This window comes from Sceloporus occidentalis, unplaced genomic scaffold (genome assembly GCF_023333645.1).
Source record: "Sceloporus occidentalis isolate IW3139 unplaced genomic scaffold, rSceOcc1.0.p SCAF_20, whole genome shotgun sequence".
In the NCBI taxonomy this organism is placed as follows: Eukaryota; Metazoa; Chordata; class Lepidosauria; order Squamata; family Phrynosomatidae; genus Sceloporus; species Sceloporus occidentalis.
Genome location: NW_028317000.1, coordinates 4,787,561 through 4,805,088, shown reverse-complemented (window position 1 = coordinate 4,805,088; position 17,528 = coordinate 4,787,561). Strand labels below are relative to the sequence as shown.

The 17,528-nt window shown below is 44.6% G+C and overlaps 1 pseudogene across 1 annotated transcript; it reads left to right on the top strand.

Annotated features, from left to right (window-relative positions):
- The first annotated feature begins 3,940 nt into the window (after positions 1-3,940).
- LOC149301828 (leucine-rich repeat and immunoglobulin-like domain-containing nogo receptor-interacting protein 1 pseudogene) lies at positions 3,941-15,823 on the top strand (annotated as a pseudogene). Its single transcript, XR_016272115.1, has 3 exons — positions 3,941-3,975; positions 10,267-10,475; positions 12,722-15,823. The product of XR_016272115.1 is annotated as a leucine-rich repeat and immunoglobulin-like domain-containing nogo receptor-interacting protein 1 pseudogene (transcript).
- Positions 15,824-17,528: the final 1,705 nt, after the last annotated feature.

The following is a 17,528-nucleotide window of genomic DNA, read 5'->3' as shown; positions in this document are numbered from 1 at the left end:
CAACAAAACAACAATGCAGGGCTAACCTTTGAGAAAACTGCCATCAATAGACTCTTGAACAGCAGTGCAACTTCCGTAAGAGAAAGGAGAGGTCAATTTAGACCCCAAACATTTGCTAAAGATAGCCATAAAATTTGCACATGAGTTCCAACTTGAAAACATATGTGCCAACATGTGAGATGGACGCCTTAGGACAGTGATGGACAATGGGGTTTCATTAACAATCTTCATATTTCCCTCCTCCAAAAAAAATCAACTTCCAAAGTAAGATGTTAAGTTTAAAACTGCATTAAAGCAAATGTCACGGTAACATTATCTCTTTGTCTGGTTTGCATGGGAGCGTAACAGATAAAAAGAGAGGTGTCCACTTCAACCCATAGCTTTGACGTGATAAATAGAAAAGCTAGTTTTGAAAATCATTTTTTGAAATCATTTTTATAATGGGGAGGGAGTTTAAGGTGGCCTTTCCTGCACCATCTGTGGATGGAGAGCCAAATATATGAATTTTTATTACAGCCGGCCCTCCACATTTGCTGGGGTCAGAGGACCCAGGACACCTGCGAAAGTGGAAAAAACCACACAAAAATTAAAAAACCATTTTAAAACATACCTAGGCATCTCTAGATCCTCTAGTGTAACTCTATGGTCAACCTCTGCCAGAAGTTGGCCATAGAATTGCACTGGAGAACATCAAAGGTCCTCCAGCATAACTCTATGGTCAACCTCAGCCAGAGGTTGACCATGGAATTGCGTTGAAGGCTCTAGAAAGAGAAGTGCTTTAGAGAAGTGGTATCTCTAGGTCTTCCAACGTAACTCTATGGTCAACCTCTGCCAGAATTGCATTGAAGGACCTAGAAATGCCTAGAGAAGTGTTATCACTAGGATTATCTAGATCTTCCAACGTAACTCTATGGTCAATCTCTTGCAGACGTTGCCCATGGAATTGCATCGAAGGACCTAAGTGTTCTCTCTAGGAATCTCTAGGTCTTCCAGCATAGCTCTATGGTCAACCTCTGATAGACATTGACCATGGAACTGTGTTGAAGGCTCTAGGAATGCCTAGAGAAGTGGAATCTCTAGGTCTTCCAACGTAACTCTATAGTCAACTTCTGCGAGACGTTGACCACAGAATTGCACTGGAGGACCTAGAGAGAACATATCCATCAAAACTGCAGAAGTCAACACTGCAAATGTGGAGGGCCAACCATATATCTGCAAAACAACCCTCATTCTGAATGCATGCTTGAGGAAGGCCTATGGGACAGCTCTGTGGGGTTTCGTCTTCAAACATTGACATTCCCAAACTCTGGTTCCTCCAGATGTTTTGGACTACTGCTCCCAGAATTCCTGACTCTTGACCAGGTTTACTGGGGCATCTGGGGGTTGAAGTTCAAAACAGCTGGAGGACCAAAGTTTGGGAATTGAAAACTTAGGGGTTTCATCTAAAGGACAAACTTGGAAGCCAGGGTTCGAGCATTTGCACAACTCCTTTAAACTTTCAGACTACATTGATCACCATCGGAGTAGATTGATCACTATCAGAGTAGACTGATCACCATTCAGAGTAGACTGATCACCATTCAGAGTGTATTGATCACTATCAGAGTAGACTGATCATCATTCAGAGTACTGTATATTGATCACCACCACCCCAATATGGGCAATTCCCAGCATCCACTGCCCCACACCTAGCAATAAAACCCAGATATAAAACCAGCACACCATCCCAACCTAGTTCTACATTTGCCATTACAAACATCTCCTTTAGGGACTATATATATATATATATATATATATATATATATATATATACACACACACATATTATATATATCTTTACGTTTTATTTCTTATTAATTATAAAGTGCAGCTTGGCATCGTCTCGGAGCTCATTGTGGGACTGACAAGGAATTCGGTTTCCTCAGCCTTACTAGGCTGCGTCCGCACACTGCAGAAATAATCCAGGTTGACACCACTTTAACAGCTATGGGATTCTGGGATTTCTATGGGATTTCGGCTTGTTGTGGCACCAGAGATGTCTAAATAGCTCAGAAAACTATAGATCCTAGCATGGAGCTATGGAGGCTGAAGTGGCGTCAAACCGGATTATTTTTGCAGTACAGATGCAGCCAAAAACTACAAACCTCCCATACAAATCTGGCTTTGATAAGGTTGCATTTGACAGGTTGGATCGCTAACCTTTCAGACTTTTGCTTTACTTTTGTCCCTTCTCTCGCCTTTTTTCGGCGATCTCTTTGTCTTCGTTTAATTGTCTTCTTTGCCGTTTTAAACAAAACAAAAAAAAATATCTGTCTGAATTATTTAAATAGGGGTTTGTGTGTTTGTTTGTTTGGTCCTGTAAATATCTGTTTAAAAATGTTTAATTTTTTTTAAAAGAAAAATAAGAAGTTTAGAGCGGTTATTCTTTTAAAAAGTGTACGAGAGAAAACGTTTTACGTTAGTTTTTAATTTAATTAAAACGACGGTGCATATCGATACGGCTGATTGGTTTTATTGTCTCCTTTTTTTGGATCGTTCAATATTAGGGCTCTTGTTAAGAAGCTTGATGCATTTTCAAAAGGAAAGCAGAATACCATAATAATAAAACTAATAATTAATCAATAATTTTGTATTTATATCCCGGCTCTTCCCATAGGATCGAGGCTGCTTCCAATCACATTAAGATACAATACAAAAATGCAATAATAAAGACTTGAATGAAGGAATAATGGTGCATTTATCAGAGACAGTCCTTATTTTCCTGGGGTTCTAGTTCTGATCAATTCCAATCAGTCCTGGATTTTTTTGAAACCTCTTTTTCCATTTCCAATTTTTAACCAATTTTGATAAAGTAAATCAATTATTCCTTCCTTTTCGGCCCCGTCTAGTTTTTATTTTCCAGTTCCAAATTTCTCTTTCGAGTCCCAAACCTTTTCATATCCATTACTGTTCTTTCATAGTTCTGTCTTCCTAACCCTAACCTTAACCCCTAAGACTTAATGGAGTGATTTCAACCCGGATTCATCCTGGATTATTTCCATTGTCTAAATAATCCTTGAGGGCATGATTCACACTACCTTTTAAACCACATCCCAAATCGGTTTTGAACCGATTCAAACGACCCTGGTTCCCACTTGAATCGATTCACTGAAGCGATTCGGAGAGGTGGGCCACGCACTCTTTTTGACGCTGATTTTTCCTGCGTCTTTTTGGATGAATCGATTCTGTGCAAGCATGAACCAGATGCGGGTCGGAATCAGTTTAAGTTTGCCCTTCGGCCGGCTGGAGCGTGGGTCCATTTTGAACCGAGAATGTGAACCGCAAGTGGGTTATTATACAGGGAACAAATGCAATCGGGGTGAATATAGTGGGAACCGTGCTCCGCTGTCGAATCGATGCATCGATTCGGATCGCAAACCGGGTTTTCTGTAAGTGGGAATGAGGCCGAGATAACTTAGCGCCCCGGGGTTAAGAGGTCCAATTGGTGTCATTGGCATATCCGCCGCTGCCGTTTTGTTCCTCAAGGGTGGCAGGATAGACAGTGATATGCAAGCCCCCGTTGGCTGCATATCCTAGGGGCATTGCCCCAGGGCATGTCCGGCGGCAACTTCACCCGCTTGCCCTTGATCCGCCGTATACCCAAGGACTACCCTCAGGCCCTTTGCTCTTTCTCCTCCTTGGTGGCTCTGCCTGGCGTTGCAATCACCATAAATTTGCTGCTTCACTGCAATGTGTACTGAACGGCTGAAACAAAAAAAAAAAAAAGAAAAGACAAGATGGGAGGAAGGAAAAAAACAACATAAACTCAGGCATGGAACATTCCCTTGGCAAAATGACATCCACGTGGCTGGCGGATTGAAAGACGCACTCTGAGAGAGACAGCGAGAGACCCAAATTCAGCCTTAGTCGGAGCAGCTCCGTCGCTGGAGTCGGCGAAGGAGAACCTTCCTCCTCCTCCTTTCTTGCACACTCCCGGTAAGCAACTTGTGTCATGTTTGTTTCCCCTACTAGTTAAGGATGCACTTTGGCTTCAGAGATCATTGTTGCTTGGGGTTTTTACCGTGGGGCGCCTGTCTTGGGAAGAAAGCATGCCTGAAGCTGTCTCTTTTAATCTGAGGAAGCAAGACTTTTGGCTTGTAAAATGACTGATCGTGGGTTGGAAAGAAAGGGCCTTAGTTTCGTGGCTGAGGATCCCCAAGTGTCTCCGGTTTGTGGGAGGGGAGGCTGGAAAAAGTACCCTAAAGCTATAGAATGGAGAATTATTTATGCATTGTATATTTTGTTGATGTATCTTTTGTTGTTGTAACCTGCCTCAATCCCTAGGGAGAGGTGGGATATAAACAATTATTATTATTATTATTATTATTACAGTGGGCAATTGGTATGCACTGGGGTTTGGTGCCAGGTTCTCTCTGTGGATACCAAAATCTATGGGTACCCAAGTGCCATTAAATACAATAGTATCTTTCCATTTTATTTGGGTCTCCGTCTCTGATGTCCAAGATCTGCTACATTTATATAAATTCAAGGTTGGCTTTTTTGGGTTCATGCAGGTTTTGAATATTTTGGATGCTTGAATCCGTGGATAAATAAAATATTTGAGCATGGAGGGCCAACTGTACTGAGTTGGATGGAGCAAGGGAAATAATAATAATAATAATAATAATAATAATAATAATAACAACAACAATGATAATAATAATAATAATTTTTATTTCTTTCCCACTGCTCCTCAAGTGTCAAGATGGGATGCAACATATTCAAATACGGACCATGATTAATTATGACTGAAGCGATGACTTAAGGCATGTTTCCTTTGCAAGAACGGTATCAGGAAAGGCAGATCGGGAGCTCAGGGATGGAGAAGAGGCTTTGCAAGAAAGGGGAATCTGATAGCAGGCATTTTTAGGAAGACAGTAGGGAAGACAGCAGTCCGAAACCATGTAAATCCATCGTCCGAATGGGCAGTTTCTGAACTAGACAAGTCATGAAGATTATGATTATGAGATGGATGGAGGGAAACCTCTCTCCAGTCATAATAGGACCATATGGAATTTCTTAGCAACAGGTTTCACTGTGAGGAAGGACTACAATTTGGCATGAAGTGTCCTCCTTCATTTGTGGAACTCACTGCCACAAGGTGCGGGTTGTTGTCGTTGTTGGTTAATAGATGTGAGCATTCACTGATTTTGGGAGAGACCTCAAGACCCATTGGTTGGGTGCCTTCAAGTTGTTTCCGACTTACGGAGACCCCCAAGGCGAACCTATCCTGGGGTTTTCTTGGCAAGGTTTGTTCAGAGGAGTTTTGCCATTGCCTTCCCCTGAGGCTGAGAGCGTGTGACTTGAACAAGGTCAATGGGTTTCATGGCCGAGCTGGGACTCAAACCCTGGTCTCCAGAGTCGTAGTCCGACTCTCAAACCACTGCGCCACGCTGGTACCTCCCAAGATATAGTGGCCTTTATTGAATGCTTTTCTATAAGGCGAGTCACGTCCCTAACAATCTCCTTGGTTAATGCTAGCAGAGGTTGCACCCTTGTGATGGGTGCCAGCTAATATATTGGGCAAGTCACACTCTCTCAGCCTCGGAAGGTGGCAATAGCAAACCCGCTCTGAAGAAACCTGCCACGAAAACCCCAGGAGAGAGTCGCCATAAGTCAGAAAAGACGCGAAGGAACACCACAATATTTTAGGAGACGGGAGACACCAAGAAGGAACGTAAGGTGCACCTTTGTGGTGCGCCCTTGCCATTGGTGCCAGCTAATATTTTGAGCAAGTCACACTCTTTCGGCCTCAGAGGCTGGCAATGGCAAACCCCCTCCGAAGAAGCTTTCCAAGAAAACAACAATGTTTTAGGAGATGGAAGACACAAAGAAGGAATTTAAGGTGCCACTGTGATTCTGTATCCCTGTCTCAAATTTGGTTTAATTTTGCATCTCTTAAGACGGAGAAACGACGTGACGGACGGTTCAAGCCCCGGATTTACTTAATCCATCTAAAGGTACGACAGTTTGACAAGTGCGTTCACACACACACACACACACACACACACACACACACACACACATATTAAAAGAAGGAATGCTAATAGAATCCTTTTGGCTCCTTCTGCCAAGAGCCAGGTTGCTTCGCAATCTTCGTGGGAAGCTTTTCATGACAGCTAAAGGATGAGTTTGTGCCTCATTTCTCTTGTGGAAACGCTAGCAAATTTGTTCTTATCGCTGTATATTAATGTATTTTGAAAGGAGGCATTCAGAGCAGGGGCGGAAACCTGACTTCGATCCCCCTTTTCCTTCAAAATTTGCAAAAACGATTGCATGGAAATCAGAAATTGCAAAATTCATTGGGAAAGCCAGGCATTTGGCAGAGAAAGCCAAAGACCTTGGCAATGAATTTTGCAATTCTGATTTCCATGCAACCGCTTTGAAAATTTCGGAGGAAATTTCGAAAAAGATGTGCCTCACCAAACTACAAACCCCAGGGTTCCAGAGGGTGGAGCCACAACACTTAAAAGTGGTACCAAACTGGATTATTTCAACAGTGCGGATGCATCCTTGGAAACCTCCCAGTTTGGCAATTTTAGGAGTGCAATGGCTTTTTCCCCCAAATCTGTTCCCCACCTTAAACCATTTTTAGCATTATGTGCAACCCATGCTTCTGGGACGAATAAAATCGACCCCTAGATTTGTTAACCTGCTTTATCTATGGGAATCCTTCCATTTGTAATCCTCATCAGAGGCTATGAAAAGAGCAGCTTTCCATGTAGATTGCCTTCTGGTATTTCTAGCAAACACACACTCCTGCGCATCCCACATGTGCTGAAAATGGTGTTTGATCTGTGACTTCTAGTCCATCCCTTCAGCTTCTAGAGGTCAGGCATGCAATCCCCCAAAGGCTCCTTTGCAAACAGCTCGGTCCTGACTCAGTGACATGTAACGTCAACTGACAGCTTGCATGCTCCGATGAGCCGTTGTGAGCATCATGCCCAGCAAATGAAATACAAGAAAAATAATCCCAGTTTGCAAACATTTCTACGGAGTTTATCACATGAAGGAGTTTATCTGGTGAATATCTTGGGGAAATCGTGGAATTATGTGCAACGATTTCATGCGCCGCCGCATGTAACCCGCCGTTAAAGTGGTTGCAAAGAAGCATCAACATGCATCTTTATGCTTTCGGGGGTTTTGCAACGATGTATTTCCGACATCGCTTTGTCTGCACAATTGTGCGTGATCAACATTCGCGCAATTACTCACCATTTTCGCTTCCTTTGTGGGATGGTTTAAATGCGCTTTAATCTCTCTTTAATGCCGAAATCAGCCCCAGTGTGATAAACTCCTACGTCATTTGCTTCCTGATATTATTGATTTTGGATTGATCGATTTAGGTCAAAACTCATGATAGCTGTTGCCCATCGACCTCTAAAGAGACAGATTCCCCCAGTTTATCGTTTCCCTAATCCACTGGTGTATTCCATTATTATTATTGTTGTTGTTATTATTATTTAGATCTCTCTTGAACCCAGATCAGATTTGATGGCTTGCAAGCTGGAGGCCACCGAAACCAGAGCTATCACTAGATTGGTTTGGCAGAAAATATCCATCCAAAGGATTTGGGCTGCCATCCTCTCATTTTTCTTTGCAGTTGTTCCATCTCTTGCCAAATTGGATTGCATTAGGTTAATTAAATGTCTCTCGAGAAGATGAGATGGGCAAGGGCCGGCGTCTGTGCCATCGCAAATCTCCTGCAAGAAGCATCTCACTCGGAGCAACCTTCGCCCTACGAGTCCTGGGTGCAAATTCTGTCCCTTGCAATGTTGGCAAGAGCAGCTTTAGGGCACCTTTGTCCCCCTCCTCAGCTGCCTTTGCAGACTGAGACCTCCCCCCAAAACAGAAAACACATGTGTGTTGGCCATATTCATCCAAAAGCTGTAAAACAGTGATACCTTTGTTGTTTGTTGTCGTGTGCCTTGAAGTCGTTTCCGACTTATGGCGATCTTATCATGGGGTTTTCTTGGTTTCGTCAATGAGGGCTTGCCCTTGCCATCCTTTGAGGCTGAGACAGTGCGCCTTGCCCAAGGTCTCCCAACAGGTTTCATGGCCGAGTCAGGATTCAAACTCTGGTCCCCACAGTCATAGTCGCAATGCTCAAACCACTACGGCTCTTGCGATATCTTTATCAAACCAACTCAAGTGCACATTGTCCATGTTGCAAGCTTTCGGAGCTCCACTGGCTTCTTCATCGTCTAAAAGAGGTTCAAAATGATACATGAGGAAGGAAGGAAGGAAGGAAGGAAGGAAGGAAGGAAGGAAGGAAGATTTTGCCAATGCTAGTCATAGCCCTGCATCTGTTGTTGCTGGAGCTCAGCTGGTCTGGAAGGGTATTGATACAGGTGGGTCCATCCTCTTTCTATCCATGTGGATACTGGGAGATTCAGTCCAGGAAATACACTTTAAATTCCATTTGCAAGACTATAATTTTGGGGGGTAAATAAAGAGAAGGCTAGTGCCATACAGCAGAATTAATGAATCCTACCGAACGGACTCTGGATGTCCGTCCGCAGGCCAGAAATGACTCTCCTGGGGGTCCTCCGGTTCCAGAATGAAAGGCAAGGACAACAACCTCTAAACGTCCCAGACCTTTCCTTGCCAACGTTGACCTCTGGAGCCGGAGACGCCGTCCATTGATTCCGACCCAACCGCCGCACGTCTCGTCTGCTGCCTTGGCTTCTAAATCCCTCTTTCCCTTCCATCTTTTCCATTTTAATGCATCAGCTGGAGTCACGCCAAGGGGACACTTAGCAGAGATTGTGTTCTTTGGCCTGGCTCAGAAATCTGTGTGTGGGTGCGCATGGATGCGGGTCTTTGGTGTGGGTCCAAACCTGGGCAAGCTTTGCATATGAGAACCACAAGAGATGTAGCAAACCCATCTGCGCAGAGACATATTTAATCTGGTTCAGCAGCATGGCATAGTGGATTGAATGTTGGACTCGGAGTCTGGAGACCAGGGTTCAATTCCCACCTTGGCCATGGAAACCCATTGGGTCGCCTTGGGCAAGTGACACTCTCTCAGCCTCAGGGGAAGGCAATGCCAAACCTCCTCTGAGCAAACCTTGCCAAGAAAACTCCATGATAGGTTCGCCTTAGGGTTGCCCTATGTCGGAAATGACTCAAAGGCGCACAACGACAATAAACAGCCTCTTAGGGCATTTGGAGACATGGCACCCTGTCCCTGAAGCGTCTCTGTCTGCAATGCACAATCGGCCCACAGAGGTTCCCAGAATCTCTAGCACACAAATAGTTGTGTATTTTAGTTTTGTGACATCCCCAGAGAACGCTAGGAACGGCAATCTTGTCCTAGAAGCCTCTCCATTCAATACAGGTCTATAGAGACCTTCAGGGCAGGATGACAATCCCCAGAATCCCTTGGGGGATTGTTAAACCAGATTACGCCTCTCCGGCAGAACGGATCGATAATCTCATTTATCAACAGGGTGCATCTAAGTTGTAGAAATAATCACAATTTGACACCACTTTAAAAGCCAAGACTTCATCCTACAGCATCCTGAGATTTATAGCTTTTGTGTGGGAAGGCTAAAGACCTTATAAAACTACAAATCCCAGGATTGCATAGGATGGAGTTACAGCGCATTAAATGGTGTCAAACCTCATTCTTTCTATTATGCAACCAGACTCTGAAAGTATCTTTTTCCCCCAGCCCTCCTTCACTATCCCAGTTTTTCTTTTATTTAACTGTTATTGAACTTCTTAATTATTTATTGAACTTGTTTGACTTCTTAAAGGTTGAGTCTCCTTTATCTGGAATCCCCAAATACTCCAAAATCCAAAACATGGATGGCTAACAGTGACCCTTTTGCTTTCTGATAGTTCGATGCGCACCAAGTTTGTTCCATGCACAAAACCATTACAAATATTGCACATAAAATTACCTGTATGCTAAGTTCATAAGATATATACGAAACAGAAATGAATTTCATGTTTCGACTTGGGTCCCATCGCCGAAGTATCTCATGATGCAGATGCAAATGCTCCAAAATCTGGAAAGGTCCAAAATCCCAAACGCTTCTGGTCCCAAGCATTTCGGATAAAGGAGACTTTCGACTCCCATCGCTGAAGAGTTAAATGCGATCCTTGTGCAAAATGTCACCTTTAATGAGGATCTCATTACATAAATGGTGATTCAACCCTCTGCTAAGTTCCACCTGAATTAACCTGGGGTTTCTCTTCTCTCTCTTTTTCTTTTCCTAGCAAAGGAAGGGTGAAAGGAGGAAGAAAGTAGACATCGCTTGGCTTCCGATGACGAACTTTTGAGACAAGGGTTGAGCCCTCCTGCAGATAGGCTTGCCCTTGTTGAGTAAATACAAATCACATTTGCTCTCCGGAGCCCATCGGCGTGAATGGCATCCATGCAAACACCGAACGGATGAACTGGACTTGACGGGGGTCTTCATTTGAAAGTGAGTGCAGTGCGGGTGGCTCTCGAAAACACAACAAGGTAGGCCCGCAATGGGGTGGCTTCCACGTCAGGGGAGTAAATCCACTCTGGAGTTTACTCCAGACTTTTAACAGAGCTCTGGACTTACTTCCCCTTCCAATTACAATGGCCATTTTTCATTCTGTAAAGTTTGCACTAAAACCCGGAGCGGATTGAGTGCCCCACTGTTGTGGGAACCACCAGGTTGTTGAGCCCAACTGGAATGCTAAAGATGCGGAGCCTGTTTTGGCGGGAAACATGGCAACCTTAATTCATCTGAATAAAAAAAGGAGTCCAGCCCAAAATGTTAAGCATCCAAAGCTCTGGCTCCTTGCAAAGATATTGGTTAGTGTTGGTTTCTCCGCCATTCTTGCTGTGTGCCTTCAAGTTACATCCGACTTACTGGGACCCTAAGATGAACCTACACAGGATTGTTGTTCAGATTTGCCTTTGCTTTCCTCTGAGGCTGAGAGAGTGTGACTTGTCTGCACTCAATGAGTTTCCATGGCCGAGCAGGGATTCAAACCCTGGTCTCTGGAGTCCTAGTCCAATACTCAGACCACTACATTGTCCATGCTCTTCTTTCTCTACGTGCCACATTTTTGACTCTTTAAGTTCTTTCCTTTCCTAAGTAGGAAGAAATCTTTGACTATTTGGAATGTGCTCATAAATTATTATTATTATTATTACTACTACTACTACTACTACTACTATTTTCATGTCTCACTTTATTCCCGCTTTGGGACTATGTAGCCTTCTCCGTCAGAGAGCTCTGGTGCCACTACAAACTGCAGATTTCATAGGATGGGTTTCCATAGGATGGAGCTGTGACAGTTAAAGTGGTGTCAAACTGCATTAATTCTGCAGTGTAGCAGCAGACCATGACTCTGGGAGACCAGGGTTCAAATTCAAGCTCAGTCACTGGGAAGGGCGAGGAGTATGGACCACATCGGGTGACACCATAAATGGGGTGACAGCATGACCACCGACCCAGCGATGCCACCGTTGTTCCCGAAATGTCTGCCTTTCGGCAGAAAAAAGGTGTAGTCGTTCTTGTCACTTTTAATCCAGAAGGCACTCAGTGGAAGAGAAGGTGTGACCAGAAAGTAGGGTGAACAAGGCGTCTCCGTATCTGATCATAATGTCACTTTAAGTCAGAGTTACCTTGAATGCACATTACTACTACAGTCGGCCCTCCTTATCCACCAATTTTTTAACCCCTGGATTCAAGCATCCACAGCTTTAAAGGTATACATTCCAAATAGCAATCCTTGATTTTGCCATTTTATAGAGGGGGACATCATTTTGCTGTGCCACTGTATTTACTGGGACTTGAGCATCTGTGGATTTTGTTATCCACGGAGGATCCTGGAACCAAACCCCAGTGGTCATTGCAGCTTTTACATTTAGAGAGAGCACATTTTGTGGGCTGAGGAATAATTTATACTAATAGTTTTTATTTATTTTGATAGGCCACTGAGGAAGGCTTCGGCCGAAACGCGTTTGGCCTCTATTTGTCTATTTTTAAACTTTTTTATATTTGCCCATATAAACTACTGTGTTATTTCTCACCCGTATATTGTCTATTTGGCATTTTACAAGGGATATTTCCCCTGATTAGGAGAATTTTACTGTGCTATTTCATTGGACTTAATTTTTACTTAATTTTTACACATCTTTGTGGGGTAAAACTACCCTTATAGACAACATTTTCATTCTCAGGGTCATATTCTCTTTAGAACCTTTGGTTTTGGTTGGTTGTCTGTTTTGTGGTTCTTTTGTTACAGGGACTTTGTTTGGTTTATGTCTGGGAAAAGCCTTTTATTTCCAACTAGTGCTACGGGGGAGGACATTTTGCCAAAAATTGTTATTGCTGTGTGCCTTCAAGTCGTTTCTGACTTACGGAGACCCAAAGGCGAACCTATAATGGAGTTTTCTTGGCACATTTTTGCCGAGGGAGTTTGCCATTGACATCCTCAGAGGCTGAAAGTGTGTGACTTGCCCAAGGCCACCCAATGGGTTTCATGGCTGAACCGGGATTCAAACCCTGGTCTGTAGAGTTGTATCCAAACCACTACGCCATGCTGGCTCCCCTGATAAAAATACTTATTTGGGGGGAAATGGATGTGCTCAGAGCCCAGGGTCCATTGGCCAAACTTTCCTCACTCTTAACAGCAAAATTCAATTGATTGATTGACTGATTGACTGATTGATTGATTGTTCTTTCAGAAAGCAAGCAAGATGGCAGCCAAGACCCTGCCAGATTGTCCTTCATCTTGGATATTATGGCAGGCCCTGCTGTTTCTGATTTCAACCGCCCTCTTTGTGGGATTCGGACACAGCTGCCCTTCTAAGTGTTTCTGCCCTGCCCAGGATAAGTCTATCTTCTGCAACAGTCGCAACCTGACAACCGTCCCAGGAAGGATCCCTCCCGACTCCGAGTTCCTGGACTTGAGTCGCAACTCCCTCCACACTTTGCGGGAGGGCATGTTCTCCCGCCTCTGGGCCTTGAAGGAGCTGGACCTGAGCCACAACATGATCTCCAACATTGAAGACAGGGCCTTCAACTGCCTGCAGAACTTGATGACCCTTCGGCTCAAAGGCAACAGGTTGAATATGGTCCCGGATGGTGTCTTCACAGGGCTGCCCAACCTCTCTGTCCTGGACATTAGCGAAAATAGGATCCTTGTTTTCCTGGATCACTCCTTCAGGGACCTCTCCAACCTCAGGAAGCTGGAGACAGGAGACAACCACTTGGTCTTCATTTCCAGCCAAGCTTTCAGTGGCCTTCAGAGCCTCCAGCAGCTGACGCTTGAGAAATGCAATATCACCAGCGTCCCGACGCAAGCGCTCTCCCACCTCCGCCATCTTGTGGAGCTCCGGCTCAAAGTCTTGAACATCAGCGTCATCCCCTACTATGCCTTCCAAACGCTCCATCGCCTCAAAGTTTTGGAGATCCATCGGTGGCCTTTCTTGACCGCGTTGCAATCTCAGAGCCTCTCCGGCCTAAACATCACGTCCTTGGCCATCACCAGATGCAACCTCCACGACGTTCCTTACAAAGCCATCAAGCACTTGGCTCACCTCCGTTTCCTCGATCTCTCCTACAACCCAATCTCCATCATCCGTGGGAGGAGGCTGGCTGACCTCTCTCGCCTCCACGAGTTCCACCTCACAGGGGGACAACTGGCCACGATACAGACCCATGCTTTCCAGGGCCTTGTCCACTTCCGTCTCCTCAACGTTTCCAGCAATGACTTGCAGACCCTCGAGGAAAAGGTCTTCCACTCCGTGGGGAACCTGGAGGTCCTCAGATTAGACCAAAACCCCTTAGTTTGTGATTGCCGTCTCCTCTGGATTGTTCGGAGGAGGCGGCGGTTGAATTTCGAGTCCCAACCAGTCTGTTCTACTAACTCAACTGGGAAAGGGAAGACTTTCCATAAGTTCTCAGAGGTCCCACCAGGCCACTTCAGGTGCAGAAAGCCAACCATCGAGGACAAGGCTCTTCAGAGAGTGAACGTCGACGAAGGAGGCCAGGCGAATTTGACTTGCAAAAGTGATGGAGACCCACCTCCCACTGTTTCGTGGGTCTCCCCTCAAAACATCACGTTGGACACCAGACACAAAGGCCGGATGGTTGTCCTTCCTGATGGCACCTTGAAGATCCTGTACGCCTTGGCCGAAGATAGCGGATCGTACCACTGCCTGGCCAACAACGCCGCAGGCATCGACACCATGGTGGCCTATCTCAACGTCTCCATACCTCTCTTCAACAGCTCTTTACTCGTGAGCAACGCCAGCTTACTTAGAGACACGGGCAACCATCACCCGTTCCTGGTAGACCTTGGGACCTTGGTGGGCATCTTGGTTATTGGGGTGGTGCCCTTTCTGTGCTCGGTCACGGTTTGCTTTATCTTCATCTCTCTCTGGAGTAAGGGCAGAGGGAGTGCCAAGCACCATGTCATCGAATCTGTGCCCCGTTTCCCCCGGGGTTACAAGGCCATGACCAGCAAAAACAGAACTCCAACCAAAAAACCCAGATGAGGTACCTGAGAAACATCTCCCTTAAGATGGTGTTCCTTGGATGCCAACTGTTATGGAACTGAGGGAAGTCTTCATGGGTCTCAGTTCAATAGAGTAGGCTCCAGTTGGATCTATGAAACCAATGAGTCTAACTCTACGTAAGGTCTGCCTTGCCAAATTCCTATTGATTTATTGTAGCTGAGACAAACTGTTGAATCAATGGGTCTACTTTAGTTATGGAATTAGTGTGGCTAACTCTACATAAGGGTTGACTTGCCAAATTCATATTGACTTATTGCAGTTGGGACAAACTGTTGAATCAGTGGGTCTACTTTCGTTGAGACTATGGACTCAGTGGGTTTAACTCTACCTAAGGGCTGACTTGCCAAATTCCTATTGATTTAAAGTAGCTGGTGCAAACTATTGATTCAATTGGTCTACTTTAGTTGAGACTATGGTCTCAATGGGTCTACTTTACCTAAGAGTTGACTCACTGTGTTCCTATTGATTCAGTGATTGTACTTTAATTGGGACTAACCATTGAATCAATGGGTCTGACTCTACATAACAGCCGACCTATCAAGTTCCCATTGATTGAACAAGTCAACTATAGCTGGGACAAACTATTGAATCAGTGGGTCTGTTATAGTCAGGACTATGGAACCAAGGGGTCTATTTCTGTGTAAGCACTGACTTTCTAACTACTAAGGCCTTCTGTTGGGGATGCTTTGATTGTGAGTTCCTGCATGGCAAGGGATTGGACTAGAAGGCCCTTGGGGTCTCTGCCAACTCCTATGATCCTAAGTCCCAACATCACTGGCTCACAATTTGTAATGCAAAAGTAATAGCTTCAAAGGCTGGATGCTGAACTCCTGAGGATGCAAGGAACCCGAAATGGCTAATATATATGTGTGCATTCATGCCTCAGTTAAAGAAGCTCCATTTAACAAAGTCTTTTATGCTTCCTCGCCCTTTGCTTCCTTGCCCTCTCTTTAGATGCAAGTTCTTTTAGCAACATCAGCAGTGGGAGAATGGTGAAGGAGGGATGCAGAAATAAAAGACTATGAGTGTCAAGTCATAGCAGCATGTCTTTTAAACAATGCAATGAAGTTTGGCAAAAAAAAAAAACGGAAACCATAAGAACAGCGGATGCTGGTGAGAGAAAGAAAACAATATCATCCCTGGAGGCATTTTGGAAGAAGGTTCCAAACCTTGAAAAGTCCGACATGCTTGACTTGTGCAAGGAGGCTTCCCTGGTTGTTTCAGTTCAGATGTGCATATTGTTAGTTCTGGATTAAAAGTTTGCTAAAACGGGTCTCCTCGTTTCTTTACTTTCTTTTAACATAGGAAGCATTCCCTGTTTTTACCCATTATTTATGCTTCTGGTACCAATTGGGAAGTTATGCTCAGGGACACATTGTTCGCCGAGGTTAAGCCGCACACAAACCAGTTAGTACCAGGCCTAATACCCAAACAAAATACCCCAAATAAAACTTCTGGGGGGAAAGTGTGGCACCATCACCTAACCCAAAACTTTTCCTGCATCTTTGAAGTTGAGTTTCGGGTCACAGAGTGACCACCGATGGCCCTGAAGACGTTAGATTGCCTTGACCATCATCCCCAGACATTATAGTCAATGATGACGGGGGATTAGGGTCAATGGAGGACAGTCATCTTTTGCATCCAAATCTGTTATTGTGCGCCTTCAAGTTGTTTCCGACTTAAGGTGACCCTAAGTCAAACCTGTCATAGAAAGCATTTTTACAAACAAATATGCACTTTAAGAGAAATCAATAAATGTCTCTATTTCCCTCCCAACCTTTTCCCACATAAGATTTCTAAAGGTCTATGGCCCCATACAGACAGGCCAAAATAAAGCTGCTTCGGATCACTTTGGAGGTACGCTGTTTAAATGATGCATGTGTCCTAAGAATCTGGAAGCTGTGCCAAAGCTGCGCTCCCGTCCTTAGGACTGGATTGTGGCTTTGGCGCGGCTTCCGGACTCTTAGGATGCATGCATAATTTAAACAGTGTACCTCCAAAGTGACCCGAAGCAGCTTTATTTTGGCCTGTCTGTATGAGGCCTGTGTTACCAAAAAATGTTTCCATTGGGCATTATGGAGAAAGGAACAGATAATAAATAGGGATGCTTCTTGGATGCATGGTAACAGGAGCGAGATTGTGGTTTGCACAAACTTGGATACATACCGAAGGACCAACGATGCAAGAATGGGTTGCTGCTGCCTGCCACACTACAGAGTCAACACAGTTTGACACCGCTTTAACTGCCATGTCTGCATCCTATGGGATCCTTGGACCTGTAGTTCGTTGTGGCACAGGGAAGGCTAAATAGCTCACCAGACTACAAATCCCAGGTTTCTGGAACATGGAGTTCAAGTGGCGTCAAACTGCATTCATGCTGCAGTGTGGATGCAGCTTGCATTCGAAGTGCAAACATAGTTTAGACTCAGTTCTTCAGGGAGGAAAGGAAATGAAAGGGCCGAATCTTCCCCTTCCCAGTTGGCTCAGGCAAAAGCAACCTGCTTCAGTCTCTCCTGGCTAATGTCATCTTCCTTATTAATAACTTTTGCCATCTTGACCATATTCTGCAGCTGCTTGAGCACAAGTGTCCCAATTTTATTGATCGATTGATTGATTATATTAATTTTTATTCTGCTTTCCTCCCAAAACTGGGACCCAAAGCGGCTTGCGGTCTAAAATTCAGTCTAAAACACAATTAAAAACCAAAAAACCCAGTTAAAAACAGCAACAGTGACAGTTAAAACAGATGTGAAGTCAAAGGCTTTCGCGGACAGCATCCATAGTTTTTGGTGGGGTTTTTGGGCTACGGAAAGAGTTTGTTCCTGATGTTTTTGCCTGCATCTGTGGCTGGCATCTTCAGAGAACGCTGGCATGGAAGTGAGTGGGGTATATATATTGTGTGACCCTACTTTCTTCTATGCCAGCATTCTCTGAAGATGCCAACTACAGATGCAGGTGCAACGTCAGGAAT